The following is a 14,821-nucleotide window of genomic DNA, read 5'->3' as shown; positions in this document are numbered from 1 at the left end:
CATCCAAATGTCAAAATTTACAGAAATTTGTACCAATTTCAATTCGGAACTAAATGGATCGCACATGTCTACCTTATAGTTCATGGTTTCCATGTGAATAATTACTAAAAGAAAATGTAATTTTTTTTTATTTGCAAGGAGAAGCATGATCCCCGTGTTGTATTGAACACTGTTGCCGTGTAGGGGGAGGGGGGTTAGTTTTGGCTTTCGTTGGACCAGAATACTTGAGTTTGATTGACAGGTGATTCTTGTTGATGGATGTGTAGTAAAAAGACAATTGCTGTCACTCAAGCAGCATTGAAGGTAGATTATTACATTGAAAAATATCTGATGGGTGGACCACAGCTACCGGCCCTGTACTATGTAGGCCCAGAAGGATAAGGCAGCTCCTCAGCTGCTGAGTGGTCACCAAATGGTGTATGGTGATTCAGAAAGCCACAGGATGGTCTGCAATGTATAAATATTTGTCCCTACAAATACCTTATAATATTATAACCTTTCTGCACTCTTCTGCACTAACATCTCATTAATATTGCCTCTGATACCTTTTTAAGCTATACACAACACAGCTGAATTGTTTGACCGTGACAAAACTTCATCAGAGTGTAGTCATTTATCATTTACAAACACCTCTGTAAAGAGCATCCAAACAGCTCTGGTTATGCTTCATTTCACAGCGGGTTTAACTGTTAGCTTCAAACAATGCCATTTGTTCTCAAATATCTTATCCTGATATATTACACTGCAGTAAAGTGATACAAGGTCACCCCCTAGTGGAGACATAAGTAAATGTTTGATTGGTATGTACTAATCTGGAAGTACAGAGTATTGTGAATTTTAGCTTGAGATGGTGATTTTTGTAATGTCCGGGTCTCCAGGATTTAAAGGAGAACTATGAGGTGAGTGAAAATCACCCATCCTCATAGTTTGAGCCGACGTGTGACAATGAAACTGTCACAGGTCGGCTCAATAGATCGGGAAGTGAGCGAACACATACCGTCGCTCGCTCTCAGTATACCGCGAGCTGTAGCTCGTGATATACTGAGCTTTGGGTGAGGGGAGGACGCTAGTTTGTGTCCTCCCGTTAACCTAAGGAAAACTACGGGGAAAAACACTGACCCCATAGTTCTCTTTTAATAAGTTGATAGGCCCCATTACATAGTAACATAGTTGTTGAGGTTGAATAGGCACAGGTTCATTCAATCTATGTGTGTGTGTGTCACTAAGAGAACCTGTACCCCTGTATATTGTGTTCTCTGAGGAAAGTATCTAAAAACTTAATGAATGAGTCAATACTCTCAAATGATACGACTGCCTGGGGAAGGAAGTTCCACAATTTTACCGCACTTACAGTAAAGAATCCCCTTCACAGTATGAGATTAAATCCTTTTTCTTCCAGTTACAGGCGGCACACTCTGGTCTTTTTGAGTGAACTAGCAGTAAATGGTTTATTGCTAATTCTACCATCGCCATGAAACGATCTGTACATTAATATCATGTGCCCTCTTATTCTCCTTTTTTCCAGGGAGTACAAGTTTAATGTTTGCATTCTTTCAAACAACTTGCTCACATTGCACACAAAAGTTTTGTCCTTCCTACAGGACATTGATAATTTAGAAACAATTGTCACAAACTCATATTCAGCTGATATATTTGCTTTTCCCCTCATTTTATAGCTAAGCCTTGCCAACTGCCTGTCCGCTGTTCAATGAGAAAACCTCATTGAACTAGTAAGGATACGCTGACAGGACCGGGGGATGGCAGGTGATGAATTTTAGCTGTGAATTCTGGGAAAGTAAAACAAAAGCAAGAGGAGCACAGGTGAGTGTTTTCAGACAAATAAAGGTAGTTTCAGGTATCTTGTGGCATCTGCTCTTAGACAGGACATTTACAATTGAAAGTGTAAAACAGAATTCACTTTAAAAAGAGATCCAGTTTAGACAGTGTGCTTCTCCCCACTTGTATGTAATAACTTTCATTATACTCCTTTGACTATTTCTACTTGAAAATTAGATTTTTCCTGGTTGATAGACTGATAGAGTGTATTTTGTAATGCTGCATGTGTTTTCTATGTAATATCACAATATATCCACTAGATGGCGCCGAGGAGTATAGACAACACTGCACTTATTTTCTATGCTCCTTTAGCTCCATCTAGTGGCCATAATGCAATACTACATCAAAACGTTAAAGAATCATTGTACTTGTAAAGAAAAAACTACCAGGGTTATTCACAGAAGGGTGAAGAGTTTGGAGAAGTCAAGAGAAGTGAACAATCTAGGACAACATAGCTGATTTGGAAGCATTCTCAAATGCAGCTCACTTTGCAGTTCAGCTATGTTGTCCTAGACTGTTGACTTCTCCAAACTCTTCACCCTTTTGCGAATAACCTTGTAAATAACCTTTGTTTTGGTTTATATTCACACAGGGTGAACATTCACAGATATTTGCAGGATGAAGGACACTGTAAATTGTTTATAAATAGACCCCTATGCTCCAAATCACTATAAATTAATTAAATGTTCAAAACCTTTTTTTTCATCTTGTATAGAGTAGGTGATGTTTAAAACACCTGTCAGAATTTGTTTTCCATATGCTCCGTTGCAAAAATGTTACCAGTGTGCAGGGCTGGCCTTTGGTGTGTGCCAGTTGTGCGGCCACACAGGGCGCCTTGGCAGCAGGGGCGCTAGGCGGCCGACACAGCTCACTATGACACAAGCTGCAGGCAGGACCGGATTCCCTACAAGGCCACTGAGACCATGGCCTCAGGGTGGCAGGGAGTAGAGGGACAGTACAGTCTGCAACTTCTCCTCGGATCCCCGCTGCTCTCTCCTGCCTGTATGGGCAGAGGCAGCGGGGATCCGAGGAGAAATGGAGCACTGAAGCTGGCAAGGACAGGGGGGACAGAGGAGGCAGTGCTGTCATCAGGATGGTCGAGCGGGGAGAAGATTGCAGAGCCACCGGTTGGCAAATCCAGGTTGGCCAATCGGCTCTGTGCATGGCCGAGCGGCTCCTGTCACTTTCAGAATGGAGAAAGGAGGATCGGTAAATATGTGTAATATTTAACGGTCCTCTGTGTGCAGCACAAACACTGGAGTGATCACTCCAATGTTTGCACCAACTGGTGACACATAGTACTATGTGTCCCCAGTTATGACTGAACAGGAAGTGCTTTACATCTCTTCCTGTTCTTTCATGAGCTTCTGAATGGGTAGAAGCAGCTCAGTACAGAGGCTGCTATCCATTCATAACTGGTTGATAGTAAATATTTACTGTCTCCAGTTTGTGAATGAATGGGAAGCCTCTGTACTGTGTGCTTTCTATTCATTCAGTGCTGAGGCTGCAGAAAAAGAAACTGAGGACTGTGTCCTCAATTTATTTTTCTATTTCAAAAGGGAAATGTCAGGGGTCTGTTTAGACGCCTGATATTTTACCAAAGCTCCCCCAACAGTAAAAAAAAAAAAAAAAATAACCCCTCACACACACACACACATATTATACACCTGCAACAGTGTGCACAACGTGCTTTGTTTTAGTAATCAGTATGCACTATTTAAAATGTAGTCTAGGTTTTCTGTTTTTTGTCTTTACTTTTCTAGATACACTTACTTGAAAAAAGGGTTCTGCATGACAACCTATCTCTATGCCTAATGAAGGGGACCCTGCGAGGCCCCGAAAGCGCTTGCCAATGAGATACAGCTATTGGCAATAAAATATTTTGCTTTTTCAAATCATGGTGTGCTGGTGACATTTTTCTACTGTGCATGACAACCTGACGCTTTATTTTCATAGACATTATTTTAGTTTGACATTTATTGTTCACCACTTGTTTGCCTACTGATGTTTTATTGGTATCGTGCTTACAAGTTTAATACCTTTGAATAAAAGTTGTATTTTTATCATCCTTTTTAATTTGTTTCTTTGGGGCTTAACAAAATGGGAGGCTTTAAATGGTGCAGGTATTGGATAAATGGGTGTGGCCACTGGGGTGTGTGGTCACAGAGGGATGTGGTCACTGAGGGGCACTGTTAAGCTTTCTCGCACAGGGTGCCTAAAGGCCGAAGGCCAGCCCTGCCAGTATGGACTCATGCGGAGCTGTGCAGCAGGGTGGTTTATGAACCCCACATCACTGGACGCACAGCGGCATGGGAAGAAAATACAAAGGCATTGGTGAATATTAACTTTTATCCATATACAGATTGGTGTGATTGTAGCTGGATGTCCAGCATTGCTTTTAAGCTTCTCCTCAATATTCCGTTATAGCGAAGTGACATGTGATCAATCTTCACAGGCACAAATCTGATGATATATTGTTGAACGTGTCTTTTTTTGTCTATGGTCGAGGTCTTCTTTGGATGACATCTTTAATCCCACCATACTGTGATTATATACTGAGGGGATTCAGCCACAAAGGATAAGTATACCATTATATTTGGAGACTGTACATTTTATGAATGAGACACATTCGGTACCTATTTTTGGGGGGTTTTATGGGTCTATTTGTAGCCTACTATGATAGGCTTTAGGGGGGAAGGTTTGATGTATGTGTCTATTTTTTACTGTGGTTTATTATATGGTTAATAAAGGACGGAGTTTACAGCTTCCACTGATATCCATGAAGTTGGAACTTTTTGTTATGTATCAATGTAATCATGAATGGGCTGTCAACCTCATGCCCCACGTTCATTAATGAGATGACTAGTGGGCATCCTGAGGAACCACTGATGAGTCCCCTGATGCATAGCTGCAAATTTAAAGGCAAATAATGTCTATACACAGCCGTGCTACCCAGCAGTGCTCCCAAGTTCCCTCCAGAGCCCTCAAATGCTACGACTAAGGCCCAGTAGGGCTGAAACATGTAAGCGTGTGTTGCTTTTATGGACTCATCAGTATGAAATAACAATACATTTGGAGGGGATTCCTTGGGTGCTGCCATCTTGCTGTAATCTCAACAGTGCTCTCCTACTGGAATATCAGTCCTCTGCTGAGCCCCCTCTCGTCCCACAGCCTTCTGCAGGAATCTGTTCTCCCTACAGTTCCCCCTACAGCCCCATCAGCTTCCTCCAGTACCTCTCAGCTCCCTTGTATGCCTCCTAGCCACCTCCAATGCCGACCTTGCCCACTTCTGCTCTAGAACTCTAGTAGCCCTTAAGCCCTTAAGTGTCCCCAAGAAACCTGCAAGCCCATGCAGTGCCCCTCAGCACCCTGTAGAGGCCCCTCTCATCCCACAGCTTTCTGCAGGAATCCCTTCTCCTTACAGTTCCCCCTACAGCCCCATCAGCTTCCTCCAGTACCTCCCACCTCCCTTGTAAGCCTCCGAGCCACCTCCAATGCAGACCTTGCCCACTTCTGCTCTAGAACCCCTCAGGCCCTTAAGTGTCCCCCAAAAACCTGCAAGCCCATGCAGTGCCCCACAGCCCTCTGCAGTAATCCTCAGCTTCTTCTCATGACCTCAGCTCCTTAGCCCCATCCACAGCTCTGGTACCCTTTGTAGCCAGCTGTATAATTTTAATGTAAGGCGGTAAAACTTGGGTAATATTCAGTTTGGTTATTCCATGGGCAGGGCTGGAAGGATCAGAAATGGAAGAATCTGGAATCTTGTGGAAGGCCAATTATCCTGTATAACTGGGCCATTATGTTGAGTGGTTTGGCCAGCGTGATACTGGAAAGGCAAGGAAGTGCTGGGTAACTGCAGAGAGGCCGGAGATCAGGCAGAGAGGCTGTAAATCGGGCAGAGAGGCTGGAGATTGGACAGAGAGGCCAGAGATCAGAGGGTTATCAGCAACCCTAACAAGGAGAGAGGGTGAACAGACACAAAAGTGACCCGGAATAGAGGAGTGACTGTAGATACCAGGCTGCCCAGTGTTGTCATTGTGCTGAGAGGAGACGAGGAGATCAATGATATTGTACTATTTTAAAAATAGTTTTACATTTGTTAGGATTTTTTTATAGAATTTTATATATTAAGTAATCATGTAATTTGTGGATTATGTAACTATTATTATTTTTAATACTGGGTGATTTATTATTGTACACTCAGTAAGAGGTATGTATATGGTTTATCTGCTGTTGTTGGATGCGGTATATGACACAGTAGTGAAGGGTATACAGGGGCAATGTGATACCACACCCCTCAGTTAATCATTTTAACATCTTTAAAACACATCTCTGTTTTTTTTTAGGTACAACCACAACTGATTCTATTGAAATTACATAATTTAATTTTTAACATTAAAATTCATACATATAAACAGTGCAAGAGTCACATTGATATTACATATTTAAACTGTGATTTCAACTAAAGAAATTCCCTTCAGTCATTGTGTTTGCAAGATTTTACTGTTCTTTTGTGTGCTCCACTTGTAGTACGATGCGTTTTGCTCAATTGCTTCTTTACGAACCACAGGTAGATTGATTGACACATGGCTGGCCATCCTGGGAAGGAGGAACTAGCACTTTGCATCCAGCAGGACTTTACAGTTGTGCCCATGATATAGAGGAACCTGCCTGCCGCAATTGAATTATATTTATAAGCCCCAGGACATCTCGGTCTGAGGCTATATAAAGTGAAGGAAGTCTGCAAATGTCCTCTGCAAATCTGGAGATGTATCATTAAACAAAATAGACCCCCCCATCCATCTCTTTTAGAAATAAACTGCCATGGAAATACTTATAGGGTTATTCACTGAGGGTTGAAGAGTTTGGAGAAGACAGGAGAAGTTAATAATCTAGGACAGGGGTAGCCAAACTCCGGCCCTCCAGCTGTAGTGGAACTACAAATCCCATTAGGCATTACAAGATTCCCACAGCCACAGACATGACTCCCGGAGAGAGATGCATCATGGGAAGTTTCACCACAGCTGGAGGGCCGGAGTTTGGCTACCCCTGATCTAGGACAACAGAGCTGATTTGGAAACATTCTCCAATTCAGATCACTTTCCAGTTCAGCGATGTTGTCCTAGATTGTTCACTTCTCCGGCCTTCTCCAAACTCTCCACCCTTCTGTGAATAACCCTGTTAGTTTTATGGGTTAACAAATACCATTTGTGACAGATGCTCTGTATCATGGATATTTAGATGGAGGTTCTCTGTTGATGCCCCCCAATGATAGTATGGGACACATTCCCTCTCAGATTGAAAGCCAATACAAAATGTCTATCATGTGTCGATTAATCTACTTGTGGTTCTGGATGAAGTAATAGAGCTAAAACGCATCGAATAAGTGGTGCACACAAAAGAACAGTAAAATCTTGCAAACACAAGGACTGAAGGGAGTTTCCTAAGTTGAAATCATAGTGTAAATATGCAATATCAATGTGACCCATGCGCTGTTTTTATGTATGAATTTTAATGTGTTATTTAAAACAATTGGAATTCTAATAAAATCTGATGTGGTGATACCTAAGAAAACCCAGAGATGTGTTTGAAGGATGTTGGATGCGATATAGCGGGCCACTATTATGATAACATGTTGCTGCTATGAGGGTTTTTATAATAGGATGACATCTAGTGGTCACATTGAGGTAGTATTCCAAGAGTTGTAATCCTGCTACTAGGAGCTAGGTGCTGTCCAGCCCTGAGGACTTAGGCCTTCTGGGCCTAACATGTACTTATGGACTCATCTGAAGGGAACTCACCCATGCTGATCTATATCAGTGGGGACAATGGAGAACCACTCGAGCCTCCACCGACCCAAGCTGGAATAGAGAATACACAAGAACCTCTGTTGTAATGGATCTAATTCTTCCTACTGAGAGAGTGGGTGAAGCTCGAGATCCATGCAGGGACTGTCAGTCAAGAAACCTCGCTGTACCTTTTGGGTATTCCAATCCTTATCTTTCCTGCTCTGCTGTTTGTAATAAATCATTAAAAAGGCAATCTAGGACTGTTATCTGTGGTTACTACAATCAAGTCATCTACTGTGAGTACTAAGCCTGGGGACAAGGTGAATCTCAACTGAGGACCCGCTTACATTTCACAAGGCCCAGCTGGCGGCAGTGGAGACACTGCTACGAAGAAGTGAAATGTTATTACAGTCCCATACTCCCACTTTGCGGAGGCTCTACATCTTCTTGATACCTACAGGTTACAGCGGTAGCTGATTGGAGGGGGTCATCTCACTTGACCCCCCCCCTTCCTCTGAAACAGGCCTTCACTTGTTTTAAAAGCATAATCGTATATACAAACAATCATATGCATAAAATCCTCTTCAAGCCTGATATCTCCTACAATGTGTCTACAATATGTTTACATTTATAACAAATACATTTCTTGAACAACTATGATATCTCCCGGTCACATTTTATGACTACACATTGTTTAGGAGCCCTAATAAAAGCTACTGCAGAAAAACAGGGAGAAGTATATGCTGGAAGTTTAAATATCCCCAAAATCCTCCCCCTTGCACAGCCCCGGAAACCAATTCCCTTTTCAGATTAATATTTCGTAGTAGGGATGCACCAATACTGTTTTTTTGGCATCGAGTTCGATTACGGATATTTTGCTTTCGGTACTCGGTACCAGTGCTGCCGCTGGCATGGAGCCGGCTTTCTGGGCAATCAGGAAGACGGCCTGCGGGTAATGACTCGCCGCTTGCCTTCCTGATTGTCTGGGAATCCGGCTCCATGTTCTTTGGCCGGCTCGATTGTAATTGGCCGGAAAACCGGCTTTCCAGCTCATCAGCATAGAGCCGGCTTCCTGGCCAATCAGGAAGCTGGGCGGCGAGTAATGACCCGCCTCTCGGCTTCCTGATTGACTGCGAAGCCGGCTCTATGCTGATTGCCTGGAAAGCTGACTTTCCAGCCAATCAGCATTGAGCCGGCTTGATGCTGAATGGTCAAGAAGCTGGCTTTCTAGCCAATCAGCATTGAGCCGGCTTCTCTGCCAATCAGGAAGCAGGTCTTTACTTTCCTGATTGCCCCGGAAGCCGGCTTCCCAGCCAATCAGCATTGAGCCGGCTTCCTGGCCAATCAGGAAGCAGGGAGGCGGGTCTTTACTTTCCTGATTGTCCCGGAAGCCGGCTCCATGTTCCCCTATGGCACAGCCGGTCAGAGGAAATCTTCCTCTGACCAGGAGTTCCGGTATCGGGGAAAGGTATCGGAGCATTTGGGCAAGTATGAGTACTCACCCAAATACTCGTTATTGATACCGATACTAGTATTGGTATCGGTGCATCCCTAGTTCGTAGTGATATCTCTTTAATCCCTTAAATAGAAAATAGACTAATATTTGATGCCAAAAAATCTACAAAATCTTCGGCACTGTTGTAGTATTAGTTCTAACATCTCTTAAATCATCCAGATCTACTTGTAACCCCTTTCACTTGTCACTTGCTTTATCACTCGTTGCTTATTGTTGCCTATCGTGGCAAGTTTGCTGTGCATGTATTTGACTACAAATTCAGCTCTGTTTGTTTAGAGAACTATATCACTCTATTTGCCTGCAGGCCCGTCAGTGTCAAACAATGCTCCTAATATTATTTCCCTGCCTACAATACACTGCAGTACAGGAGTTCAACCAATATTATCCATACAGTCATATCACTATTTGACCCTCTTCCCTGCAATCTCAGGCTCATAAAAGAAAGTTTATCAAAATTGCAGCAGACAGAATCTGGAGCAGCTGTTCATGGCAACCAATCAGCTCTCTTTTATTTCCAAATCTTAACTGAACAAACTAAAGAGAGAAGCTGATTGGTTGCCATGCACAGCTGCTCCAGATTTTGTCTGCTCCAGTTTTGATAAATTCCCCCCATAGTGTTTTAAAGGGTTAATTCACATTTGTATTTAAATCAACTATCCATTAAAGGGCTTCGAGGGGCTTCAAGGGGCCCCAGTAACCTAAATAATATTCCTCTAGGCCAAGCCTGGCATCTTATCCCATCAGTGAGAAGCAGACGGGCCTTTTGCAGAATCTGGGAATTGATTGATTGATATCGCAATGATTTTCATACCTTAAGAACTGTCTTGAGCCTTTGAGCCCTGGACAAAGTCATTGGAGGTGAAACATACTTCGGGGAGAGTTTGCTGACACGAGGCGGCAGAGCCGTCACTAGCTCCTTTTGTGCCCGAGATAAGAACAGAAAATGGTGCCCTCCAACAGATGTGTGCGGTATGTGACGTCATGCGCTCGGCCTCCAGGATGACGCATGCACAGAATGCGTTGGCGGCCAAATTCAAAATAGGATAAAAATTTGTTTCGTTTGACAAAACTAATGAAAACATTTTTAGTTTCCGTTCATTTCGCCTGAAACACATTTTAAGTCTTTGCACATGTCTAGTAATGAGTGTGTGTGTTTTTTTAATGTATTTTTTATTATTATTTGTGAGGGGGCGCAGCCAGGCCGACCCTGGCTGCGCCCCCTCTCAGCTGCACCTGAGTCGAGTGCCGCAGCGCCTCACTCGCCCCATGGTAGCTACAGCCCTGCGAGGCGGAACTGAGGAGTCTGAGTGAAAGTCATACTTGTACTTTGCCAATGATTGATCTTATCGAATGTGAGTTTTATGGTAATCTGTGCGATGATCTGTATTCTGTTTTAATGTCGGTGTGGATGAGCGACATCTACGGGACTAATTGAGATTAAACATTGGAGGAGTTTGTGGAACAATCCATAGACTGATTAGGGGCAGGGGAACCCCTTCCTTCCAGTATAGGGCAGAGCTTCTGATGTCACTGCACTGAGCTGAGCCGGACGAACGGGTGTTTCATCATTTTGCTGCCCTTTGCCTTGCTGGTCTGATCCAGCAATACCCAACACCTGTACTGTTTGCACCATTGCAATACGCATATTTTATTTAATAAATTCAAATTGCATTTTATTGGACGTTACGCACTATGTCCTTTTTCTCTTTCCTCCCGGATTTATACTGGTACCTGTGATCTGAGGAGACCTTATCGCCTTTTCTGTGCATGGGCTTCCCTCCCCCATTAAGAAGGGAAAAGGCGCATATGACCTAGCTCTGTGGGTCTACCTCCCCAGGTGAGCACTCACTTGTCATCGATTGCTGGGTGGAGGTGAAGGTCTGCCTGCATTGTGTGATTATCCTTAAGGCCCCATTCACACTCCGCGATATGCAAATCGCATTGAGCAAGCTTGAATCGCGGCTAAATCCGCTCCAAAAAGGGTCCTGCTGTAGCGACACACGACCCGCGACAGCAGGACCCTTTGCCCCATTGAAATGCATTGGGGAGCGATATCGCGCGGTAATTTGCAGCGATATCACGGGAATTACCGCGCGATAAATCGCTAAGTGTGAACGGGGCCTACCTGAGAGTTAAGCTGGCCATACACCTTACAACCATCGCATGACTTTCATTGTGAGATGGTTGTAAGGTAATAAAAATTTCGTACAACCTGCCCATCTTGGACAGGCAGATCGTACACAAGCCCGCCCCTTCAGAAACCTGCATCTCCAGAACCGCGAAAGCTACAGATGTACAACTTGCTGTGTGAGCTTATGCTTTGCTCTGCTGCCGCTTGTTCATTGTTACAGGTCGGCTTAGAACTATGAGGTGAGTGGAAATCACTCATCTCATAGTTCTCCTTTAAACTCTGAAACCATATATCAGAATGATCCAAAACTTTGCACATATGTTCAGGGCGACCTCTTCTGCCACGGTTGTAGAAACAGGCCCGATACCAAAATCAAAATGGCCGCTGCAAGCCAATGGTATTTAGATATATTATTATTATGGCCCATTGTTCAACAGCCTGTAATAAGCGCACTGTTACTCATAAACTGATGCAACTTGGCCCAATGGTAGAGAATTGTGCTGTGTTTAATCTTTGGCAATATAAAGGTCATATGTCACATGCTCTGGCAGCCATCTTGGTTTAAGTAAACCTATTTCTGACAGTTTTCAAACATCTATTTTTTCATAACCGCTAAGGCTACAGATATACAAATTTCTAGGTGAGGATATACTGAGTTCTGCACTCATGTTTATTACAAGTCATGTGACTGCATGGTTTGGCAGCCATTTTGGATTGTGCAAAAAATATGCAAACAACTTAAACTCTGAAACCATTTATCAGAATAACACAAAACTTTCCACATATATCCATGGTGACCTCTTCTACCACGATCCCAAAATCAATATGGCCGCCACAAGCCAATCACTTTTTGACATTGCATCCAATTGCATAAATGTGCATTTATACCACTAGTGACGTATGTTAAACACGTTATACATATGATAACTAATCTCTCTAACTACAATGTCTTCTCATGTGCTATGACCGGCTCTACTGCTTGGCCACCCTTATTGCTGCTTGCAGCTATATTTTATATATGTTTCACTGTATTAGATGTGTATGACTATTAGCTCGGCATAATATTGTTTTTTCAAATTTTTAGATATTTATTTATATCCTTAGTAGCTCTTATTTCACCTACTGGCGCTGATCACCTCATGTTTTTTTTTTTAGATGTAGATTTTATGTTGGCACCTTAAAAATGTCCCATTTAAAAAATGGAATTCCATGTGTCAGAATAGTCAGGGGCAGCATAGTGGTTAGTGGTTAGTGCTTCTGTCTTGCAGCACTTGGTTGGAATCCCGGCCAGGTCACTATCTGCATGGAGTTTGCATGTTCTCCCGGTGCTTGTGTGGGTTTCCTCCGGGCACTCTGGTTTCCTCCCACACTCCAAAAACATATTGGAAGGTTACTTGGCTCCTCTCTAAGTTGGCCCTCTATGTACGCATGTGAGATAGGAACCTTAGATTGTAAGCTCCTTGAGGGGCTGATGTGAATGTGCAACTATGTAAAGTGCTGCGTAAACTGTCGGCGCTATATAGTCAGCTTTAGAGTGCCAGACCGGGAACCAGGCTGGAGGGAAGATTTGCTGATGGTCTTAGCCCTCGTTCACACCTGACCGTTTTGTAGCGCGTTCTACGCGCGACGAACGCTCTACAAAACGGTCAAAAATATAAATTGCATTGTAGTCAATGGTCTCGTTCCCACCTTGCCGTATTTCCGCCCGTCCCTAACGCGCTACAAAACGGCCCACGCTTGAAACGGTCCAGGTACTACTTTGGGCCGTTTTGTAGGGCGTTTTCCATTGGGACACAGCCAAGTAGCCTTCGGAATCGCACAACTTTTTTAACGCAAATCGGGGTAAAAACACCACGCGACAGACGCGCATATGCAATACGCCTAGGTGTGAACGAGGGCTTAGAACAACCAAGCCAGCCAAATAAAGAGAAGAAAAAGCCACAATAAGGAGAAAAACACACTTTCTGATTTGGGCATAATAGCTGCAGAATGCAATTGGTCAGAACAGTTCTACCTTCAGAGAGGACATGGAATCCACACCTAATAACGGATCCGTAGAGTGATACTGACCGAAACAGTGTCTGTGTCAGATTCAGGGACAAAAATGGATGTTAGTGCCCCCTGGCTAAGAGGTGGTCCCAGCAGTCAGCTGATCCAGACCATAAGGGGCAACCTTCTCACAAGAGCCCGATGGGACTAAGTTCCACTTGCATATGCATAACGTCCCCAGCGCTGTTTGCCAGAGATACAAGTGAAGGCCAAGCAAAACAAAGCTAAGGTATGCCCCTAACTGTCCTGTTCTACAATGCTAAAGGCAGCGAGTTCTGTAAGAGGGCTCCGGCCAGTACCACACTCTATGGAAATGTGCTTTAAAGGATTCTGCTGATCACTCAGAAGTGTCTGGGAGGCAATGTATTGAGAACACCTGTGTCAGGGTAGGTGGTGCTGCTTGGTAAATTTCACCTAAAAATCCAGAGAAGCCTTCAATCAGCCTGGGTAGGCATTAAAAGAAGCGTGGGCCATTGTCTGGTCTGCATTGGCATAGGAACTCCGAGAAACTGAATTAGGTTTGCATGAACAACCAGGGAGAATGAGGGTTGGAGTAAGCAGAAAACATTTGTTTTTGAATGTCTGTAGAAGAAAAAGATGGCCCCCCCCCTTGTGGCCTCTGTGGTAACAGTCACCAATAAATGGCTTATATTGGTGCCAAGTCTTTTTTTCAATAGTGTAGCAGAAAAAGAGAAGAGCTCCCCCTTGTGGCCTGTAGTAGAAAAATAAAGAGGGCTCCCCCTTGTGGCCTTTGTGGTAACAGTCACCTATAACCGCATGATCTACTGTAGGTGGTAAGATTTTATTTCAATGCCTGGAAATAAAGAGAAGGGCTCCCCCTTGTCACAGTCACCAATCTCTGGGTGATATGTGCTATGAAGTCTTGCATGACTGTAATAAAAACCTCAGCGCAGAGGAAACGATCACACCCAGCGGAGCGAAGGAAGACTCTAGGGGAGGGCAACAGGGTTCCAGGCTGCAGACATGCACCCTGCCCCCCGTGGAGACAATTCCACTCCACAGCATGGTGTACAAACGTATGGGATTTAAAGTGTCAACTGCTACATGTGGCGGTACCGAGAAAGGGTACCCAGAAACACAGCAGAAGTCCGTAAACCAGAGGGGACAGAAGACCCCATCACACTCAGCTTCACTTACTTCAGACAAGCACACCCCGGCGGGGACAGGCTCACACCATTGTCCAGGACCAGTATAGCACCCTACAGCTAACTCACCGTGCTGCACTACCTGCCAAAGTGGGCTCCAAACTTCAGATCCCTGGCCCAAAATGACATTACAGGCCAACTCCAGACATGGAACAAAATGGGGGAGATTAGATCCTCTGAGAAGGTTGGTCACTTCTATTACGGTGACACCAAGCAATCGCTCAGGAAGAGTGAAGGGCCAGGACAACAAGAAACGTCTGAGGAAAGGGTATCCACGGTGGTTATGGAAAGGGAAAAATTCTCACCTGTCAAGGCGGCCACCAGATCTACAATT

This window comes from Nanorana parkeri, unplaced genomic scaffold (assembly GCF_000935625.1).
Source record: "Nanorana parkeri isolate BGI_ZX_2015 unplaced genomic scaffold, ASM93562v1 scaffold321, whole genome shotgun sequence".
NCBI classification, from domain to species: Eukaryota; Metazoa; Chordata; class Amphibia; order Anura; family Dicroglossidae; genus Nanorana; species Nanorana parkeri.
Note: the sequence above shows the minus strand (reverse complement) of the source record.